The 15,622-nt window shown below is 52.0% G+C and overlaps 1 long non-coding RNA gene across 1 annotated transcript; it reads left to right on the top strand.

The window, feature by feature from the left end:
• The first annotated feature begins 509 nt into the window (after window positions 1-509).
• On the top strand, window positions 510-2,713 carry LOC124241488 (uncharacterized). Its single transcript, XR_006889226.1, has 3 exons — window positions 510-552; window positions 2,244-2,418; window positions 2,665-2,713. It is a non-coding gene; the product is annotated as an uncharacterized LOC124241488 (long non-coding RNA).
• Window positions 2,714-15,622: the final 12,909 nt, after the last annotated feature.

Raw genomic sequence — 15,622 nt, 5'->3', positions numbered from 1 at the left:
ATGCATATATTAACACTCATACACACATGTGCACACGTGGGCAGACCCCTAGGCATTTGCTCTCCCATCAGCTGATTTATGTGTATGTGGATTGTCTGTTTCCCACAAGGATAGGGCTACTTTTGTTCATTGCCAAGTACTCAGAGGTTAGATTTGTTCAACCTCAGGGCCTGGTGCCTGGGCCCAGAAGGTGTACAGTACAGAATTATCTGGAATAGATGAGTAAATGTATAAGTGTATATGGAATGTATGAGTGAATAATAACCACAGTAGTAAAGCATTTAAATAGCATTTACTGAGTACATGCCATGTGTCTAATCCTGTGCTAAATGCTGTCTTTACAGGTACCATCTCATCTAAGCCTCATAGCAACCTACAGGGCAAGTGCTATTATATTTTCTGCTTAGGCCTATGGGAACTGAGGCTCCGAGAAACGGTGGCTACCTGTGTCAGTTTCCTAGGGCTGCCATAACAAAGCACTGCAGACTGGGCAGCTTAAACAATGGAAATTTACTATCTCACAGTTTTGGAGAGGAGAAGTCCAAAATCAAGGTATTGACAGCCTCCTTTTGAGGGCTGTGAGGGAAGGCTCTGTTCCAGGCCTCTCTCCTTCATTTGCAGATGACCATCTCCTCCTTGGGTCTCTTCACGTCATCGTCCCTCTATGTGTGTCTGTGTCCAAATTTCCCCTTCTTACAAGAACACCAGTTATATTGAATTAGGGCCCACCCCAATGACCTCATTTTAACTTGATTCTCCCTGTAAAGGCCGTGTATCCAAGTAAGGTCACATTCTGAGATACTGAGGGTTAAGGATGTCAGCATATGAATTTTGGCCGGGGGCAGGGGGGAGTGGCGGGAGACACAGTTCAACTTATAATGCTATCCAAGGTCACACATCTAGGAAGTAGGGTAAGCAGGATTTGACCCCGGGTCTGGAATGCCAGAGCACACGGTATCATCCTGTTATGTAGTGCAGAGCGTGCGTGCATGTGGGTGTGTGTGTCAGTCCTAGTGGTCACTCTCCATGGCTCCCCATCTTTCACCAGCACATGGGCCTCTAGTGCCTGCTTGCATGAAGGAGTTCGTCCTTTGCAGCCTTGGCTCGCTGGCATGCTAGTAGCTTTAATTCTCCTTAGGCCATGAATTGGACACCCAAAGCCATCCCCCAGGACCTGGTGTCCAACGCTGCCCAACAAGTCGACACGACAGGAGTGCCTGGAGATACACACAGGGGGCCAAGGGGCTGCCTGACTCCCCCCACCAGCTGCCATCTCGGATGCTGCGGCCTCATTTCAGAGGCTCCTGGCTTTGAAGTGCTCAGCCCAGTCAGGCGGGAAGCTGGAGCCAGTGTTGGGGCCGGGGGAGGGGGGGGGGGCAGTCACGAGGCGTCCCTGCATCGGCTGGGGCAGCTAGGACCAGGCAGGCCCCGTGCTGACCTTCGTCTACAGCCTGAACCTCTTCTTGTGCTGCAAGGAGGCAGGGGGCTGGACCGCACCCCCTCCTGCTCCTCTGAACTTGGCTGGAGAGCAGAGGCTGAAAAAGAGACCTGGCTCCTGGCCCAACGAAGGAGACAACCCCCAGTCTGATGCGGGAGGCACAGCCTCAATCCTAAGGGGAGCCCAGACTTGGGAGGCATGGCCTCTGCCTTCAGGGAATTTTCAGTCTGAAAAATCCTAGCTTTTCTGAGCCTCATTTTGCCCATCCAGGAAGTGGGGATGATATTCTAGTTTGCTGTGAACATTCCGGGAGTTACTATTGCACAGAAGGACCAGGATTAACAGGGGCATCTTATCCCATGCATAGCTACAGCGTTTAGGGTCATGATGATGATGATGATGATGATAATGGGTAATATTTACTGAGCACTTACTGGGCCTCAAGCTGAATGCTAAGTGCATTCTTTACCCAATGATTTCATTTAATCCTTCTAAGAACTCTGGGAGGCAGCTACAATTATCACTGCTATTTTGCAAGTGAAGAAAGAGGTTCAGTGAGGTAGAATTGCCCAAGGTCACAGAGCCAGAGAGGAGGGAGTGGAGGTTTGGCTCTGCTCTTAGGTTTCACAGCAGGCCCTGTGATTGGGTGAAGATAGGGGCCTCAAGGTAGGGCCTAGAGGTGTGACTCTGCTATGGTTGGTAATGGCCCTGGTTCTGGGCTCCCCACCCTCTGAGCCCTACCCTGGCCTTGGTGGCAGTGGCTGCGGTGTGTCCATGATGGTCATGATGTGTCTCTTTTGTCAAGGTGAACCAAGTGCCGGGCCCGACACTTTTGAATTTGGGCCTCACCCTGTGAGTCGGCAGCAGGGAGTTATTCCTGTTTGACAGGAAAGGGTGCTGAGACTCGGAGTGTTGAAGTCAGTCTCCTAAGCAAGTCGGAAGGTCTTCTGATTCCACGTGGCTATTTCTGCTGGAGGCGGGTAAGTGTCTTCAGGTCTTTTCAGAACGTAAGCCCTCTCTGGTTCCCTTCCCCACCCCGGGTTGCTAGAACTCTGACTGAAGGTAGGTACAGGTAAGGAGAGGGTGCAGATTCCCAAGGACTAACTCCCAATAGCAACTCCAATGTTAACAGTTGACATGTGTTGAACCCTTGCTTTGTGGCAGGTGTGATGCTTATGTGTGTTTGTGCAGCCTCAGAATCTTTCTTTTGTTTTGTTTTTCTTCAGGAAGATTAGCCCTGAGCTAACTACTGCCAATCCACCTCTTTTTGCTGAGGAAGACTGGCCCTGAGCTAACATCCATGCCCATCTTCCTCTACTTTATATGTGGGACGCCTACCACAGCATGGATTGCCAAGCAGTGCCATGTCTGCACCCGGGATCTGAACCGGTGAACCCGGGCCGCCCAAGCGGAACGTGCACACTTAACCACTGCGCCACTGGGCGGCCCCCTAGAATCTTTCTTTCCTTCTTTTTTTAAAGATTGGCACCTGAGCTAACAGCTGTTGCCAATCGTCTTTTTTTCTTCTTTTTCTCCCCAAATACCCCCAGTACGTAGTTGTATATTTTAGTTGTGGGTCCTTCTAGTGTGGCATGTGGGACGCCGCCTCAGCGTGGCCTGACGAGCAGTGCCATGTCCGTGTCCAGGATATGAACTGGCAAAACCCCAGGCCACTGAAGCGGAGCGTGCAAACTTAACCTCTCGGCCAAAGGGCTGGCCCCTCAGAATCTTTCTTAACACAGTGCTTCAGGCAGCTGCTGCTACCCAATATGCGTAGGCACAGGAATTCAGTTCAAATGAACCAATATTAGTGAGCACCTACCATGAGCCAGGCACTGGCCTGGGCCCGAAGGATGCAGGGGAGAACCAGGGCAATATCCGGGAGGCAGACTGAGATGACTGTGATAATGTAGGGGAGTGGCTAGATTGTGGGGATGCAGACACGGGGCCCCTAGTGTCAAACTGAGGGGCTAGGAAAAGTTTCTCAGAGGAAGTAATGTTTAAGCTGATGACTGAGAGTTCAATAGGACTTAACCACGCAAAGAAGAAAGGATGGCGGGGAAGAGTTCTAGGCTGGGAGAAGCCTACAACCTCAGCGGCCTGAAGGAGGGAGGAGAACAACCTATCTGAAGAGCTTAAGGATGCTAATGTGGCAGAGGGGGGAGTGGGAGGAGGGAGGGAGAGGGCAGGGCCTCGACTCAGGGCACCCCAGGCCAGGATAAGAGGTCTAGTCTCGCCCTGCCCTGCGGCACGGGTGCCTACTGATCCAGCTTCCCACCCCCCTTCCACATGGAACTTTCCTGTTTGCAAGACCCTCTCACATCAGTCAGAGTCGCCCAATACCTCTGAGCTGGAGGTGGAGCAGGGGTCACCACGCCCATTTTGCAGATGAAGAAACTGAATCTCAGAGGTTACAAGGTTGGGCCATTTTACCTGGCTGGTAAAAAGGGCATTGGGGCTGCCCCCCAGACCGCTTCAGGCTGGTACTGAGCCAAGGGCCAGCACTATTTGCAGGACATCAGTGTGGGTTCTGGGATGATGGTATGAGGTAGGGTAGGAGCACAGTCTGGTTTGGGGAAGCCCTGGGGATACAGAGGGAGGGTGGGGATTCCTCCTCCCCAAAGCTCCCAGCTGGAGAGGGTTGCTGCCGCTTCTGTCTTGCAGTCTGTCCCCAGTGGCTGGCTGGGGGTGAGTCAGCCTGGATGAAGTCACCCACTTCCGCGCAGCCTGTGCCCCCTGACCTGGGAGGCGCCTGCCAGGGGCACCAGTCGAGCTGGAGGACGGGTTGGGCAGCTCTCCAGGTCGCTCCGTCACAGCTGATTTAGGGGGGCTGGAGGTGTCCGGAGCCATCCGAAGCAGCTGGGCGTCTGGGGCTGCGAGGCCCATAAGTCATGCCGCCACCCACCATTCCCTGCAGTGCTCCCCGAGAGGTCTGTGATGAATCGCCAGGGACTGGGCTCATCAAAATCAGTTTATGCCAAAGGGAAATTAATTTCTGTCTCTCTGAGATGGGGTGTGGGGAAGGGAAGGGCAGCTTCAGAGGCAGGCCTGTGACAGCACTGCAGGGAGGGGACGGGATCCTACAGGGTGGCCGTCGTGGTCCCTGGCCTAGAGGCCCTGCCCATTCTACAGAGAGGGTGACTGAGGCTCCAAAGGAGCCTCCTAATTTGGGGACAAGAACACAGATTTTGTTTTATTGTCTCTTTCTCCGCTTCTTCCCTCCCTTCCTCCCTTCCCCACAGGTAAGTATTTACTGACCACCTGCTGTGTGCCAGGCATGGTTCTGCGGTGGAGACGCGATGCTGCATGAAACACTCACAGTCCTGCACTCATGGAGCATACAGTCTGGCTGGGTAAGACAGGCCGACTGGTAATAGAGAAATGGGAAAGTATCAGACGGGGAAGAATGCTAGGTGAGCATTAAGATCGGGTGATGTGATCAGGGAAGGCCTCTCTGAAGAGGAGACAGGTAAGCTGACACTTGAGAAGATAACCCTTCAGCTGTGAGGCAGATTTTCTGAAAATCTAGCCCTGTTGGGCTGGGGCTGGGGTCGGAGGTGCACTTCAGGGGAACGAATCGAATCAGCAGATGTAAAGGCAGGGAGCTCCCCCCAATCGCTCCCCTTGTGAGGCCGGCTCCGGACTGCACCCACCTGTGCGGCTCACCCTGGGGCCTGGCTGTGTGGGCGGCTGCGGGGCAGGCTGGGTAAATGGCTCTGCTTCCTGGAATGTCTCTCTCAGTAGAGGAAGCATTCAGTAATTTAATACATTATTTTTATTAGAAACAAGCATGGCTTGCTTATAGGGGAATTCACAAGACCCTTTAAAGATAAAACAGGAGATGTCAAAGAAACCTTGGGTGGAGCAGCTGACCCTGACCCAAGGATCTGCTTTCACTCTTCTTGAGTCCTGGGGTTCCTTGTGGTGAGGTATGAGCAGCTGGGTCAGTCCTTTCCCGGCCCAGCTTTATTTGGGTCCCTCTCTGTCAGGAGTCCTCTGTCACTCCCCATTGCCCAGTAACATGAACGCCAGCCAGTTCTCAGTTCTTGAATGATTATCTTAGGCTGGGCATACTGCCTGTCTGAATCCTCAGAACAACGCTGTTAGGCAGAAACTATTGTTATTTCCAGTTTACAGATAAGGAAACTGAGGCTTGGACAGGGGAAGAGACTTTTCCAAGGTCCTACAGCTGATTAGTGGCAAAGCCGGGACTCAAACTTAGCTGGTGCCATTAATCACTACTGCTTCTCCCATAGCTACATCCTCACTCTTACCTGCTCCTGACCCAACTTCCCCTTATCCTGTGCTCCACAGACTGAGCAAACAGCCCCTTTGCTGCTCCCAAACATGCCGCACGGGTTCCCACCTTCGAACCTTTGCATGTGCTGTTCCCTCCGCCTCGAGTCTCCTGCCTCCCATCTCTGTTTGTTGCAACCCTAACCATTCTTCATGGTTTTGTTCAGCTTCTTCCTCTTCCGTGAAGTCATGTGCTTACTCCCACAAACAAGGGGCTGCCCTTTATCTCTCATGCCCCGCAGTTCTCTCTGCCCTATTCTCTCGGCCCTTATCACAATACTTTGTGTGCCCAGGGATTGGGGTGGGACAGACCAGGGTCTAAGTTCAGGTCTCGTTTCTGTCATGTATGGGCTCTGGGATCTTGAGAAGACAGCGACCTTTGTAAGTCTCAGTTTCTTCTTTGGTAAAGTGAGCCTAAGGTGGGGAACAAATAGACGATGAATCAGAAACACTCAGCATAGGGTCTAGTTAGTGCTGAATCAATGGCAACTGTTGTTACATAACCTCTCCCTGCCTCAGTTTCTTCATCTGTAAAAGGGGGGAAATACGGTACTTCAATGCTCTCTTGTAGGGTGGTCATAAAAGATGGCAAAGGGCGTCTGAAGTGCCTGGCACACAGTCAGTGCTCAACAGGAGAGGGCAGGTCCAGGGACTCATCACATCTCTCTCCCTCATAGGCCCAGCCTAGGCTTTGTGGCTCGGAGCATGTTTTTTCAGTTGAAGTTGAGGTAGATTTACATTTCCAAGGGATGTGGCCTCATTCAGTCCAGGCTGCCCTCACACCCAGCCTGGTGGGAAAGGGGGAAATGACTTGGCGCCCACAAAATCTCCACCATCATCATAATCACAATAATTAATTTTTTGTTAGGGGCAACTGGCATTTTCTTTATTTTATGTAAAGTGCTTTTGGAAAACTTTGCTATTTTTATTGATCTGTAACCTATTATTATTTAAGTACAAACAGCGGTTGCACACACAGCTTCAAGCAGGGCCTGCAGCTCCCCTCCAAACACACTGCTGCTGCCTGAGGAGGAATTTGGGAGCTGCCTCTGTCCAACTGCCCTCCACTCCCACCCTCCCTTGGTTATGAAGCAAATTCTCTGGAAACTCTGTCCTTTGGTGGCTGGGGGTGGGGATAGGGAAAGACCCTAGCTCCTTTCACAGAGGGAGCGTTGTTTTCAGTCACCTTCACAGGGGGGACCAGATCTGGTGAGCATTAGCAAAAAGATGGGCTGACCCAGGGGCAGGCTGGGAAATCTACTTTGAGGTGAGGGAAGGGCTGTCCCCTGAAGGCCAATGGGGCCTCCGTCCCTAAAGACCTGCAACCTTTCCTGCCAATTCTTCAGAGAACCTCTCAGCCTAATTTCAGAGCCAGGAAGACCAAGACTGAAGTCCCAGTGGCCCCATCTTGGGGCTATTTCTCTGGGGAGTGGGATTGATCCTACTTTAGAAGTATAGGCAGCCAATGGGAGGCTGGGGCTTGATTATGTCTCCATTTTTGGCCACAGCTGATGGAAATGGAGCTTCTCGGAGGAAGAGGCTCTGTCCGTAGGGCAACTCTTTTTTTTTTTTTTCCCCTAGGAAGATTAGCCCTGAGCTGACATCCACTGCCAGTCCTCCTCTTTTTTTTTTTTTTTTGCTAAGGAAGACAGGCCCTGAGCTAACATCTGTGCCCATCTTCCTCTATTTTATATGTGGAATGCCTGCCACAGCATGGCTTGACAAGTGGTGTGTAGGTCTGCACCCAGGATTCGAGCCAGCGAACCCTGGGCCGCTGAAGCAGTGCATGTGAACTTAACCGCTAACCCACCGGCCTGGCCCCACAGGACAACTCTGAAGTGTGAAGTTCTTGCAGTCTGGCGGGTCTACTGGGTGCCCAGGTGTCCCACGCTACTGGTTGGGGTCTGAGCATCAGTTTGAAAACGTTGGTTAGGAGCTGGAGAAACTATCCAGTAGTTTGGAAAATTGGATATAAGAAGAGAGGAATGGGGCAGCAGACCCTAAAAGGGCTCTCTTTTTGGTTCACGGTACCTGAGGATTTCAAGAAACCTTTGCCTGGAGAGACATGGAGACCTGAGGGCAGCTGGGCCTCCAGGTGTCCCTGTGGAGCCTGGTAGCCCCTTCCTCCTTTCCCAGTTCTCCATAGCCCCGTGTACCCAGGGACAGCAGAGGCTTGGCAGTGAGTGACGAGAAAGATCGTGTGTGGCCTCGGGAGGGGAGAGAACTCCTTGGGCCTTTCTAGGCAGCCCCTACCTCCTCCCCACCTTGGGTATTGGGAGCCCGGCCATCCTTCTTGTGCTCCAGGTTATTTAGTCAACAGTGTTTCTTGAGAGTCCCTGTGGCCCAGGTTTGTGCTAGGTATGTATCCCCATGGGAGCCCTCCAGGGGCTCACCGTCAAGAGGAGGGAGCCAAACGAGTAGACAGCTGATTACATCTCAAACAGGTCTGAGCTTGGTGATGCTCACAGCAGAGGTCCCTAATCTGGTCTGAGAGGCCAAGGAAGGCTGCCTGGAAGTAACATGCTGGGTTCCAATTATGGCTCCACCGCTTACTAGCTGCATGACCTTGGAAGAGTTCCTTAACCTTGCTGTGCTTTACTTTCTTCATCTTTAAAAAGGGAATAATAATAATACCTACTTCAAAGGGTTGTTGTGAGGATTTAATGAGTTAATACATGTAAATATCCCTTAGAACAGTGCCTGCTGCACAGTAACTATTCTATAAATGTTAAATAAAAAATAAAAACAGCTCCCACTTGGATGAGTAGGACTTGGCGAGCAGATGGATGGGAAAGTGTCCTAGGCAAAGAGAACAAGGGCCTGGATGTGAGAAAGCAGGCTCCTCTAAGGAACTCCATTTTGTATCACCAGGGGAGGGTGTGACTGGTGGCTGTTCTGGTCTATGATTTGGGCTGGGGACTCCATTCCCTCCCTTCCACTGCCACAGTGTGGTCCTTGGGCCTGAGATGGGACTGAGTCCATGGGCCTGGCCATGCCCAGCCGTTCATTCCTCTGCCAGTCCTGCCACTGTCCGCGAGCCAGGCCTCAGGCTGGGCAGCGCTGGGCGTTCTCCTGTGGGCATCTGGAGCTCCCCATTTGGTGGGGAAGCCCAGGGATCAGGAGGGCTTCTTGGAGGAGGTGCTCTCTGAACAATGTGCCAAAAGGAAGATGAAAAGTTCCCCAGTTGCGGGGAGAGGAGGGAGTTCCAGACAGAGGGAATGACCTGTGCAAATGTTGAGAGGGAGGGATTCCAACTCTGAGGAGAAACAAAAAGACCTTGGGTGGAGTTTAAGTTCTGGGCCTGGGCGTCCCCCTCTGGGTCTATTTTATCAGGAGGCTTGCATGGTCCTCACCTTGCCCTTTAGCCTCAGCAGGGGTGGTGGCCTGAGAGGTTAAAGTCCACTGTTGCTCCAGGGCCAGCCCAAGAGCTGAGGGTAGGGGCGCCAGTTACCCTGGTCCCTCCCTCTCACTCCAGAGCTGGGAGGGTTTGGCAAAGCAACAAGGCAGCCTTTGTGTCCCTCTGTGGGTCTAGGCACGTCTGGCCCAGCCTAGGCGGCTGCTGGTTTCAGTGCCCTGTGATTCCAGCCAGGCACTGCAGGGCGGGGCAGGCAGGGCGTCCTCAGGGCCCACAGTGTGGCTGCCTTGTGTCCCCTGCACCCCTGCCAGGGCTCCCGAGGTGAGGCTGCCTGTGCCACGGATACGTGGGGATGTGTGGGGCTGGCAGTGAGAACCCAGAGCAGGTAGAGGGTAGGCAGAGGTGTGCACGGAGGTGGTGGGTTGGGGGTGGGAGCCGGGAGCATCTGAAGGCTCCTATGTGCCACAGCGTGGGCCTGAGGGGTACACCAGGGTGAGTCTGTGAGTGTGCACTGGGGTGAGGATGCGCTTTGGGGTGTGAGGGTCTGGGCTAGAGCACATGAGCAGCCCCCAGCCTGCTCAGAACAGAGTGCTGCTGTCTCCCTCGGCAGCACCAACAACGAGGCCTCTCTCCCGGCACATAATGTCCCCTCTGTATTGTCTGCTGCACAGCGGTGATGATAATTTTAAGGCCCCAATCCTTTTCTTGGTGGGGGAGGGTGGGGGGAGGGTAGAGGCCGTCCATGGAGGGCCAGAGTTCCTCAGCAGGGTTTCAGCCCCGTGAGTGTGTGTGTGTGTGGGGGGGTGTCTGTTGTGTATTTGGGCCTCCCCCTTCACACTCACAAGCCTTACAGGGGCAGCAGAGGGAAGTTGGGGACTCCCCAAAGCCTCTGCCAGAACCCCTGCCCTGAAGTCACGTGGCCCCTCCCTACCTGCCCACCTAGACTGCAAGGCCTGGGCACGGGACTTCTTCAGAGGAACTAGCTCTGGTAGCCTATTTTGTTCACTGCCTGTCTCTCTGCTGATCCAGATGTTTCTTCAAGTCTACCCCTAGTCTTTCCTGCTGCTGAAGCACTAGACCGGCAGTTGTCAAACTTTTTGTTCAGGATGTTTTTACACACTTAATCATTATTGAGGACCCCAAAGAGATTTTCTTTATGTGGGTTGTATCCATCAAGATTTACCAAATTAGAAATGAAAACAGAAAATTTAAAAGCATGTATTTATTCATTCATTAAAAATAACAGTAATACTTCCGTTACATGTTAACATAGATAATATCTTTTTATGAGAAATAACTTTATTTTCCAGAGCAAAACAAAATTAGCAAGAAGAGTGGTATTGTTTTTACGTTTTTACAAATCTCATTAACATCTGGCTTAATAGAGCAAATAGCCCCCCTGGGGTTTGATTCTCATATCTGCTTTTGCCTTCTGTGTGTTGTGATGTTTTTGTTGTTGTTATTGAAATAAATGAAGAAAATCTGGCCTCACACAGATTTCTGGTTGGAAAAATGAGGAGTAGATTTTCATAGCCTTTTCGGATGGTTTGATACTACACCAAAACTTGACAAGTGGTAGTTTCTTAAAGGTTAGTGCCATGTAGAATCTGAAACCGTATCAATGAACTTTTCATATTCTGTTACATTAAAGTCCATTTATCTATTTCGTGCTTTGAATAGATCTCTTGCCCATGCGTGATTTTATAGCATCGCGCTTTGGCCATTTAGAAAACATTAGTTCACTAAGTTATGTAGATCTCTCAAATGTTAGCACATTTCATTATATAATACTAAATAATTTCATAGGAAATGTACCAGGAAGCTGTCAAGCTCATGGTGACCTATGCAAGTATTCCAAAATTTGAATTTTCACTTAATAAAATAGAATTTTATCATTGGCGGTAAATACTGTTAGTTGTTTTCCTTGAAGCGACAGGCTCACTTTATTATTTCTGAGAGAATGTCTGCCAAATATCCATGTCTGAAGTTTGTCTGTCAGTCTTTCTTGTGAAGCAAAGATGGTATTCCATCAACAAAGCAGCTAGTGCAGCTCGTAACGCAAACAAACTGCACAAGGGTTTTTCCTTGAGGCAACAGTCATACTCTGGTATGTTACAGAAGTGCTTTGTGTGAATTTCCCATGTCATTACACACCATGTTTAATAGATGTGTACACAAAGGTTGAGACTTAATAAAATTACTAATTTTACTACTTCACTTGCACAAGGACTTTTTTTTTTCTTCAGGAAGATGAGCCCTGAGCCAACATCTGTGCCCATCTTCCTCTATTTTGTATGTGGGACACCTGCCATAGTGTGGCTTGATAAGTAGTGTGTAGGTCCGAAGCTGGGATCCAAACCAGTGAACCCTAGACCACCAAAGTAGAGCCTGCAAACTTAACCGCTATGCCTCCAGGCCGGCTCCAGCAAGGACATGCTGAAAGTGAAACTAGCTGTTTTTTTTAAAAAATGGAAGCTCCTGACAGTGACAAATATAATGACTCCTGGTACAGTTTGATGTCACTGCTTTGAGTTGTATTAAGGCACCAACAATTTTCCCTATGATTGCTTTTGCACCATCCGTGCAAATCTCAACACAGTAAAAGACTTAAATAATGTCTTAGTATTAGTAAAATAATTTGACCTCACCCACCCCTGAGAAGGTCTTGGAGACTCCCAGAGGTCTGTGGACCCTGCTTAGAGAACCACTGCACCAGGTTATTCTGCCTCATTCTGTTCTCAGTGGTGGTCCGACCGTGTCTTACATATTTCACTATTAGGACACTGAGGCCCAGCAGAGCCCGACCATTGGTCCTTGTCTCTCATTCTGGCACTGAAGTGAGAATTTTCTTCCTGGTGGGGAATGGGGAGGCTTCTCAGGGGAGGTGACATTGATCTTATGGACAAGCAGCAGACCAAAAGGCAGGGGTGGGGGCCTGGGAGTGCATTCTTAGTGGAGGGAACAGCATTGGCAAAGGCCCAGGGTACTAAGGGCCTCAAATGCCAGCCGCAGGGCAGTGGGCACCACAGAGCAGTGTTGACCGGGGAAGCGATGGATGAGATGTGCCCAGAGACAGGGACGATCAGAGAAGAGGGCCCTAGTCCTTTACCAGGGGCCTTCCCGTCGTCTGGCCTCAGGGCTGTGTCCTTAGGGTGGGGTTGACATGTGGTTACCCAGATGGACTCACCCTTCATGACCGTGACTGGCAGAGTATGGTCTGCTGCCCAGAATTCCCTGCTGAAAAGTTTCTCCACAGACGTTTACACTGACCATAGCTGTTTTTTTCCTTTGTATTGGCTTTTTTGGTGACAGTGGCTAGCCTCACCGAGTTCCTTGTGCCATGCATGAATATGAGGGTGACCTGGGCAAGAAATGGCAGCTGACGGGAGTGATTGGTGGTGGTGGCAGGTCAGTATGTGATGGGTGCCTAGGTCTGAGTCCTGTGAAAGTGGGGACTGTAGAGGTGACTCTGAGCAGGGACGGCTTCCCATTCCCACCTCAGGCCTGGCTGCCCTTCTCCTCCAATGGGCCCTCTGTCCCTGCCCCAACTTGTCCCCTTGAGCTGCTAGAGCTCAGCTCCTGACCAGATCTGATATGGGGAGACAGTTTCTGTGCAAGACAGGCCTCTACATCCTGCTGTGTACGTCTGTCCTCCTGTGCTGGGTCCCTGGGCCTGTGTGGGTGTGCCACACACATGTTCATGGCTGTGCTGTGGGACTGTGTGGTACGTCCTGAGACATGTATGTTTGTGACTGACACATGGTGCGCTCTACCCCCAAATGCTTGTGAGCTGTATATCATGCTGTGCATGTTGAGTCATGTGTGGTCTGTATTCCTGCCTTTAATTGGGTGGTGTGTATTGTGTCTATAGTTTTTGCATGTCTTTTGGAGGGTGTGAGTGTCACTGTGGGGGGTACGTGTTTTTGTGTGATGGTTTGTCATTGTTGATCTTGGCCCAGCCCCAGAAGAAGGCCTGCTGAGGCGTTGGGGGTGAGGACTGTGCCTAGACGGGAAGCCCACAGCTGGGAGGTCAGACTGGGAACAGACATGTCCTCACCCGCCCAGAGAGCGTCACAAGCCCTCAAAGAGCCCCTGTCCAGCTTCACCACCCCTGGCCAGTCAGGGTAGGTGACTAGAAAGGGGGCATGAGGGAATCAAAACAACCTTGGCCCACCTCCCACCCCTTGCTGGCACTTGAGCCTAGTGGTGGTGCCCTGGTGCCCTGGGCCGGTCCTCCTAAGGCCCCAAGCACCTGGTATTGTGGGGGTTGGACAGGGGACAGAGACATGGCTCGGTTTGGCTCTTGTGACCAAATTCAGCTTGTAGTGGACCATGGAGGCAGAGCAGCCCAAGGTCTTACTGGGGCTGGGGCTGCACGGGGTACCAGCCCCACTGAGACAGGCCTGAGGCTAAGTTCATTACGTGTTACATACAGCCAACAAATATTTACTGAGCTTGTGCTCTGTTCCAGGCCCACTTTAGGTGCTGGGAATATGGCAGTCACCTCACTGAATTAGGAGGGAGGCCAGGGGGACTGCTGCTGTGCATTTTACAGATGAAGAAACAGATCCTGAGAGGTTAAGTAATTTGCCCAAAGTCACAGCAAAGCTGAGATTTGAAACCAGGCCTGTCTCATGCCAGAGCCCCCTCCTCCTGCCCTTGATGCTTACAATTAACAGCCTACATGCATTGAGCTAGGACCAGCTGGGACCGGCGAGGGGCTGGGCAGGCAATGCTTGGCTAGCCTTGTGCCGTGGGCTATTGGCTAATGCAGGAGGGTGGGTACAGCAACTTGTGGCCTCCTAATTGCTCTGCAGGGAGGGTGGGTTGCCTGGGGTGGTCCCCTGGGCCCCTGGGCTGTGCATAGAGATGGTCAGGTAGAGATTCAGGTGTGGGGGTAGGGGAGTGGAGGGCGAGCCTTGTGTCTTCAGGTTGCACTGGGACCCAAAGGAATGCCTTCTCTCTGGCTGTGTGACCTGGGATGGGCCCCTGCTTCCCTCTTAGGCTCAGCTTTCTCATCTGTAAGTTGGGCACAAGAATTGCCCCCTCCCAGTGGTACAAGGATCACGGCACGGTGCCTGGTGCACAGTAGGGCAGCTGGGGGGATGGGGCAGAGCTGGAAGTTGGCAGGGCCTCCCCAGGGCTCTCTGCTCAGCCCCAGGAAATGGGTAGGGGGTAGGGAGGAGGAGGAGCAGATGTGCCCGCGTCTCACAAGAGCAGCCGCATTTAGCCACCGAGTTGGGATTGAAATATTCCTGAGGGAGAAGAACCCTGAGGCTTCAGGGCGGCAACAGCTCGTCAGTGGGGAGCGGGGAAGGGATGTTGTCACCATCTGCCTCGTGTCTGTCTGCGACTAAAATAATACTGGGGTGAGACTCGCCGCAGGCACGGGCCCAGCCGCAAGGTTCCCCGGAAGAGGGAGGGGCCAAGGGGTGCTGGAAGGCTTGCGGGGGGATCAGCCTCATGAGTTCAGGGCCAGGGGACCCCCAAGATTCTGGGGTCTGCTCCAGAGGGGAGACCAAGCATGTGCTGAGGTCCCAGTAAAGCAGAGGCAACAACAGAGACAAAAAGAGAGGGACAGACAAATTGCCTGATTCAGCTTCCATGAGCTGATCCAGAATATGAAACCAGAAAACGTAGCAAGAAGCTATTTTGATTTCAGCCGACGTATAAGTTTTGGGTGTATGGTTTACTGTGGTTTTTATTTTGAATTAAATATGGAGGCTGCTCCATAATCTCCTCAGAGCTCAGGGCTGTGGGGACAGAGTGCCTGCCGTTCCCACTGGACATGGTAGGCACTCGCTAGCTGGCTCTGAGTGTTGGTACCCCTGGGCCCGGGCTGGCACCCCTTCAGATTGGGACCTGGCTGGAAGCCTGACGCTTGGCCTCTGGGTGGTGAAGCAGTCATGTCTGGTCTTCTGCTGTGGGTCTCACCAGACGCAAGCAGTTGGGTATTTTTGTTTTTGCAAAGAGAACAGACCATGACCTCAGCGGTTTATTTGAACTGCAGAAGCACCCTAACTGCTGGTTGCTGTGTTCTGACAAGATGCAGGAGTATCAGTTCACAGACAACACTAGAACACCTACTCTGTGCAGGCCCTGAGCTGGGGCAGGCTGGGCCCACTCTGAGCATGCAAGGTCAGCCACCTGCGTGCCGGGGAGGGTGTTGGGGAAGTCAATGAGGGGTGCTGGATAGGGCAGGAGACCACAGCCGTCATCCTGGAGGAGGTCGCAGATATGCTTAGCCTTGAAGAGGAGACACATGGTGACAGCAAAGGAGAGTGAGGAGGATGCCCCAGTCAGAGGGAACCACATGTACACAGGCCACCACTTTATGGCTAGACCCCATGCTATCTGCTTTATGTGTTTTCCCAGTCAATCCTTACCAACACCCCAGGAGGTCAGTACACTTAGTGCCCATCTTACAGATGAGTAAACTGAGGCTCCGGGAACTCTAATAACTTGTGTAAGTAGTAGAGGCCTGGCCTTGGGTTACTGTGGGCCACCCCTGCATGATGTCCTCAGTCAGCAGG

This window comes from Equus quagga, chromosome 7, assembly GCF_021613505.1.
Source record: "Equus quagga isolate Etosha38 chromosome 7, UCLA_HA_Equagga_1.0, whole genome shotgun sequence".
In the NCBI taxonomy this organism is placed as follows: domain Eukaryota; kingdom Metazoa; phylum Chordata; class Mammalia; order Perissodactyla; family Equidae; genus Equus; species Equus quagga.
The sequence above is the reverse complement of the archived record's forward strand: the minus strand, read 5'-3'. Positions and strand labels throughout refer to the sequence as shown.